General features: G+C 43.5%; 1 protein-coding gene across 1 annotated transcript in view; it reads left to right on the top strand.

Annotated features, from left to right (window-relative positions):
• The first annotated feature begins 223 nt into the window (after positions 1–223).
• Positions 224–7,385, top strand: part of LOC138982331 (methyltransferase-like protein 27) — a 45,282-nt gene continuing 38,120 nt past the window's right edge. The window contains exon 1 of the mRNA XM_070355584.1: positions 224–278. The gene's annotated coding sequence lies outside the window, so the exon portion shown is untranslated. The remainder of the gene's footprint in view (positions 279–7,385) is intronic.

Here is a 7,385-nt window from a genome sequence, read left to right as displayed (position 1 = left end):
TCTGATCGTTATCCAGGAGGCAACATTGCTTAAACCGTTTTGACTGTTAAATATGCGATTTGTCTAAGGGCCGGCCGGCCGGGCCACTATTTCATGGGGAATGAAAATAACCTTCGCCGAGAAGAGGCATTGAACAGAAACTGCGATATCATTGCCCGATTTCCCGATCTTTAAAGGGGTAAATCATCCAGTATAAAAGTGAGAAAAACTATCCATAGACTTGTACAGTTTTCTTGCGCCTGAAGCAATACGCTGCAGAAGCGTCGACAACTAAAAAGGTACACCTCTCAAACTCTGTGTTATTTTCAGCGCTGTTCCGTTAATTGAAATTTATTGTTAGTTTAATGCCGTCGTTGTAATTCTTCCTCTTCTTTTTCTTTTCTTCTTGTCTTCTTGTCGTTCGCTGTTAGATCGTCAGTCCGGACTGCAGGGCTCTTCTTCTTTTGAATTGTTCTTTTCCTTCTTCTGCTGCAATGTTTGTCATATTTTTTTCATTATCCTGAACAATTGTGCAGGTTATCTTCTTCTTCTTCTTCTTCTTCTTCTTCTTCAATATTTATCATATAGACCCGTCTTTGTTTTGGACACTAGGACCTCAGTGCCGAAACAACGCAAAGCGAATCTTTATAATATCAATATGTTGTTGTTGTTGTTGTTGTTGTTGTTGTTAATATTAATATGTTGTTGTTGTTGTTGTTGTTTTTATGATGATGTTGTTGTTGACATTAAAGGCATATGTACTCGATGACTATACACGCTAATTGCTTTACCAACAGCTGGAGACATGCTAAATTAAGTTCCCTGCAAAATATTGTGGTCTAGGACCCCTTCAATGTTGAGATATGTTAATTTTCATTTTGATCTGGATCGTCCTATTTATAGATTTGGCAACACATGTAACGTTGATGCAAGGGAGCTAACACCGCGGCTTTGTTGACATCCTCACTTTTTCAGAGGCTAGAACAAGCTGTAATGCATGTATTATGGTCCGCGCATGGTGACATATCGTCATTATATGGTCTTATGGTGCGTTTGACATCGATTATGGGCAAACTACACTTTGTAAACACGGGAGCGCGTACATATGCCTTCAAGATCATTTTTGACTTAATGTTTTCAGATAGACCAGGAATCGAGCGTGGTGATGGTGGTGGTGGTCGTGGTGGTGGTGGTGGTGGTGTGTGCGTGTGTGTGTGTGTGTGTGTGTGTGTGTGTGTGTGTGTGTGTGTGTGCGGTGTGTGTGTTTGTGTGTGTATGTGTGTGTGTGTGTGTGTGTGTGTGTGTGTGTGTGTGCGCACAGCGATTCCTAGTATAGAACAATACCAGACATATGTCTATGTAACTTTCCATGTGAGTTCTTCCAGATATTATCCCAAGAAGTTTTGTGTTTTGTTTTCGTTTTGTCGATAAATGTCTTTGATGACGTTATATCCGGCATTGTAGGGGAAGGGCTCCTAATATGGACCACTTTTTGTTTCACGCTGATAACTAGCTTGTTTTCTTGCGAAGAAGTTTCATTTAGTGTTTGGTAGTCCTTCTCTCTTAGGTTAACCGTTAGGCCTAATTAGAGTGAAATAGCTTTGATAGACATTCAGCAAAAATTAAATACAGAAAAAAATCACAAATGGTCCATATCGGGAGCCTGGGCGCCTAATATGGACCAGTGAAGCGGCCTTCACGAATCACTGTAAAAAGCCCCCTATACTTCAAAATAACATGATACAACTTAGTGTACAGGTCAGACAAATTAAAATATGCTTTAGATTTATCTGTTTCGGGGTGATGAGAGCATTATTTGAAGCACACCAGGAAACTAAAGAAGCTTATCAAATACAGAGTAAAAATAAGTGAAATTATCAACTTCCACGAAAAGAAGACTTTTTGTCATATTATTTTTTAATCTCGAGGGCTAGTTATAGGTTATTTCCAGCAAACTTCTTAATGAATTAATGAAAATAGCCTTTAGCTTTTATTTTTTCGATTTGTTGAAGGTGGTCCATATTAGGGGACTCGCACATACTTTGAGATTTTGCTATTATTTGTTGCTTGCAGTAGAAACTTGGGGTCAACACTGCTAAAATGTAACAAATACGGTCTAAGCTATCATGTATAGCAATTTTTGTGTGATAAAAGCTTTGGCTGATGACAGAAACGAGTCCGTTTTAGGCGGCAAATTTAGAGTGAACGCTGCCAAAAGTGAACAAAAGAAAAAAAGCCCAACGGTTTTGAGATTTGTGTTTCTGCAACTGTTTTGACATGTGCAAGTTATCCAGCGAACACATTTTTTTTAGCGCTCTAGCGCCGTTAATTTGTCAGAACAGGAGGTGGTCCATATTAGGAGCCGGTCCATATTAGGAGCCTTTCCCCTACAAAAGTTGTGGTAACCTCATTTTTTAAGTAAATTGGTTAACACTTTGCTCAAACATTCTTCCACTCAGTCCAGACTATGGGATTTCATTTCACCTCGGAAGCTTAAAGAATAGGTTGTTCCTTAAAACTGTCATTACAATCAGATGTTCCCTTACAATGTTAAAATGATTGCATCGTATTTCTTATCAATTTTATATAGATATGTCATGTTTACTCTGAACATTTGCCTAAGATTAAGGAAATTATGTATATGCAAATTACGATACCATGTTCGCATGCTTAACCGATACGTACGCGACCAGTGTCGACCTTCGGTTTCGGCTAGCTAAGCCTTAAGCCTGTCCTTAATTGGACGAAGTCGACTTCGTGTAGCTCACGTTGCGAAGCTACCGGAACTAGAATTCGTCGAAGCTTCAACAAAATCCAAGGGAAGGCACTATGGCGGAGAAAAGAGTTATCTTTTCTTGTCTTGGCGTCTCAAATCTTCTTAGCCAGAAAGCGGGATCAAGATGCCGCCCCGTGGCCGTGGTGACACGGGCGTAGGACATGGATACCGTCTCTGGGTCTGCACGTTGACCTGTGACCTACCCGGGCCGGATTCTAATCCGCGACCTTAAGTCACGCTAAACTGTTTCAAGCCATACTGAGAGAGAGAGAGAAAGAGAGAGAGAGAGGGAGAGATTGGGGGAGAGAGAGAGGGAGAGAGAGACAGAGAGAGACAGACAGACAGAGAGAGGGAGAGAGAAAGAGAGAGAAAGAGAGAGAGAGCGTGGTGACACGGGGGTGGGACATGGAAACCTTTTCTGGGTCAGCACAAACAATTGACCCGTGTCCAACCCGGGCCGGATTCTAGAGAGAGTAGTCACCGACAGAGAGGGGAAGGGAAAAGAAATGAAGAAATGCCCAGATAACGGAGTGCAAAATAAAACAAAAACAAGTCGCGTGAAGCGATATAACAACATTTAGTCAAGCTGTCGGCATCAAAGTAACAGATTAACACCAACAAACAGTCGTCGCCGATACTTTATTTCAGATAGTCTCGACTAACCACTGAGACGCCTGACGGGTTACGCTCGTTTCCGCGTTTTTGAATTCACGAGAAATTGAGGAATACGATGCCATCTTTTTTTTAAATCTGTCAGTAAAAAATTAATTTTAATGACAACTTTAATGAGCTTTAACTAGTTTTTAATCCTCCAAGCTGAAATGCAATACCATAGTCCGGGCTTTGTCGAAGATTACTTGACCAAAATTTCAACCAATTTGGTTGAAAAATGAGGGCGTGACAGGGCTGCCTCAACTTTCACATAAAGCCGGATATGACGTCATCAAAGACATTTATCGAAGAAATGAAGTGTGGGGAATATCATACCCACAAACTCTCATCTCAAATTCAAGAAGATCGGTCCAGCAGTTTTCTCTGAATCGCTCTACACACACACACACACCACCACCACCACCACCACCACCCTCATCTCGATTCCACGTCTATGTTAAATCATTTAGTTAAAACTTGACTAAATGTAAAGAGAGAGACAGTGAGAGAGAGAGAGAGAGAGAGAGAGAGTGCGGTGAAACGGGGGTGGGACATGGATACCGCCCCTGGGTCTGCACAAACAGTTGACCCGTGTCCAACCCGGGCCGGATTCTAAGTCACACAAAACTGTTTCAAACCATACTAAGACAGAGAGAGAGAGAGAGAGAGAGAGAGAGAGAGAGAGAGAAAGAGAGAGACAGAGAGACAGAGACAGAGAGAGACAGAGAGAGAGAGAGAGAGAGAGAGAGAGAGAGAGAGAGAGAGAGAAAGAGAGAGAGAGTAGTCACCGACAGAGAGGGGAAGATGAAATAAATAATCAACGGTAGAAGAAAATCCGCTTGTACCCAGATAACAGAGTTCACACACACAAAAAAGAGAGAGACACAGAAATGCTGGGGTTTACTGAAATGCAATAAAAAGAGACAGACAGACAGACAGACAGAGAGAGGGAAGTCAGAAGTCAGAAGTCAGAATGTTTATTCGCGTAAACACAGGGTCCATTGCGAAAGGGTACGTGGGGTTTGGGAAATCGAACGATCAGCGACCATCAGTGTTCACATTGGTTACAGTCCGTTACAAACACAATGCATCGTTCGGAGGCATCCAACTTGTATTCCAAGTCAGGAAATAACTGTTCTGTTTTCAACACGCTATTATCAATACCGATCGCGGTTTGTCAAAAACACAAATGAAATGTGTGTGTCTACTGCACGTAGTTCAGCGAAAAGAGTCAGTCTGGCATGGCACACAGGTAGCATTGTACCAGTGTATAAATGACCTGCAGATCAGCAGTGAGATGGTCAATGTCTTCTCGAAAGGCGTTGCGGTCGACTTGGGGCAGGCGCCGGATAGTTGGGGGCATTTCTTCCTCTTGTCGGTACGACGTGGTCTCGGCTGTTTCGCAGTCATATGACAACACATAGTCGTCTCCCCTTGCAATTAGCTGTTTCTTTCCTCCTTTCCTTTCACATACTACTTTTTTGAGATTGCGGTTTCTGTTTAACAGTCTTGCTTTCAGTTGAACGTTTTTTGAGCAGTTTTAGGCTAGATCATATATATCGTCTGGTTCAAATTCTCGGTCGGTTACTGCCAGTTCCGCTGCAGTGGTTTCATCGTCTGCTACCGGTGACGTCACAGCACAACACACCTCTGAGCTGACACTCTCGCACGTGGCTGACCTTGCAGTGTCACAGTGGCCAGAAACGTGCTGTGTGGGAGCGGTCAGACTGCGTGTTTCACGTGCGCTCTCTGTGCTGGCGTGTCAGTTTTTGTTTTGCGCTGTCATTTGTCACAACCTTTGACACTGCATCGTTTTGATTTTGTGTATCGGGATCAAGAGTAATGTCTTTTGGTAATTCATTTTGAAAGCCAGGATGGCCATGACAAGAACTAACGCCCACCTGTCATCTCCTTTGCTCTGCTCTGTGTCTATCTCGGCGGATTTGTGCTGCTGATTTTTTCCTCCACTGTCCAGTGGGAGCCGTTGTAATGGCAGCTGCTTTGTCGTGTTCAGTCACAGTGGCACTCAGTCGAAGTACAAAAACTGTATCCCAGGGCCGGACTAGGCGAAGAGGAGGGGGGGGGTTGCCAGTGGTGGCCCAGGGGGATGTCCCCCCTGGCGGCAGGGGCGGATCAGTTCATTTTATGACTGGTTTTTTTGAAAAGTATATTGTGAAGATATGGGTGTGAAGGCGCGAATTGCCGAGCCGACGGCGCGAAGCGCCTAGCTTGCTAGGGGGGTCCGGGGGCATGCACCCCCGGAAATTTTTGAAAAAAAGGATGCAAAATGGTGCAATCTGGTGCATTCTGAGGATGATCATTACCAGTTTCAGGCAGCAGATTTTGTCACTGATTAATACCCCAAAAATTGAAACTCAATGTAAAATAAAGAAATGCATACCTCATTCAATATTTTTATTTTTTGGCTGGGGGGGAGGGGGGGTCCAGAAACCCTAGAACCCACCCACCCCCCCCCCCCCCTTGTTGTGGGGGTCAGGGGGCGAAGCCCCCTGAAGCTGACGGGTAGGTCATATTCTGAGATAGGAAAATGGTCGCTCCTTGCATGAAACGGCATAAAATAAGCAATAATAAAAAAATAATTAAATAAGTAAGGTACATGTTTAGGCTAGGGGGGGGGGGGGGGGGTTGCGCAACCCCCATAACCCCCCCGGTAGTCCGGCACTGTATCCTGTCCCTCACCAGCAACTTTCCCAGATTTAACTTGGTGGTCTGACAGCAGGGTGGCTAGGATGCCTTCCACATGTGTTGGTAATCCAACAATGGTCATTTTGGCGAGTTTGAAGCAAATTTTGTCAGAGCAACTCTCAAGACAACTTGTCGCTTGCGCCAAGGGACACCACCCGGACAGAGAGAGGGAGAGAGAAATCTGAAGAAGAGAGAGAGAGAGAAAAATATTCTACTGGAGCGCACAAGAAAATAAGAGAGAGAGAGAGAGAGAGAGAGAGAGAGGCAGAGAGAGAGGGAGAGACAGACAGACAGACAGACAGAGAGAGGGAGAGAGAGAGGGGGATAGAAAGAGAAAGGTTGCAGAAAATCCAATCACACGCCAAAAACGATTGACAGGTGCAAGTAATCTGTAGGTAGTTTCCAGCCTTGGCCCTACTGCTGATGATAAAATCGTTTATTTAACGTCACTCTGTAAAAACATTGGCGACATTTGTCTTAGATTATAAACACACACAGGCGCGCACACAAACTTTCCCTTTATGTACAGTGGTTCACCACCCTCCCACCCCCCGCACACTCTCGCTCATCTACTGCGTCACCGAAACATTGGTCATTGAACGCGTTATAAAAAAAAACTCACAGGTTGTAGATTGATCATATATGACATACATGAATAATATTCCAACAAAATTGATATTTTTTTGCATTAAAACCATATGATAGACATTGTTGTATACCATTTGTCAAATTTTGTTTTGAAAATAATGAGTTTTGCATGAGTATTGTTCGAGCAAGACATGATTTGTGGCCCATCGGAAATCGGAAATTCCCGTTATTCGTCACGTTCGTGTCATATTATTTGAGATGTTTCAACCCCCAGGGTCCGTATGCTTATGGGGGAAGTTCGCGACAACTCCCGAAGTTTTGAGTGACATCGGAAGTACTTGCCTCACTTTCGTATTCATGGGCCGGAAAAAGGGTTTACTTCGAAACAAAGCGAGGAAGTAACTCAGGGTAGTTTGCGACTACTTCTAATGTTTTGAGCGACATCGGAAGTACATCCTCACTTTCGCATGCATGGGACAAAAAAAGAGTTTACTTTGGAAGCTAACGAGGAAGTAAATGAGGGTAAATGTACTTCATTTAAACACGCTACTTCCACAGTTTAAGGGTAAATGTACTTCATGTAAACACGCTACTTCCACAGTTTCTCAGTGCAAAAAGACAGGGCTTTTCTTCAGTTTTTCATATCAAACCGAGCTGACGCAAATGAAAATCCCAAAGAGAGAAA

Source organism: Littorina saxatilis, linkage group LG12, assembly GCF_037325665.1.
Source record: "Littorina saxatilis isolate snail1 linkage group LG12, US_GU_Lsax_2.0, whole genome shotgun sequence".
Classification (NCBI taxonomy): domain Eukaryota; kingdom Metazoa; phylum Mollusca; class Gastropoda; order Littorinimorpha; family Littorinidae; genus Littorina; species Littorina saxatilis.
The sequence above is the reverse complement of the archived record's forward strand: the minus strand, read 5'-3'. Positions and strand labels throughout refer to the sequence as shown.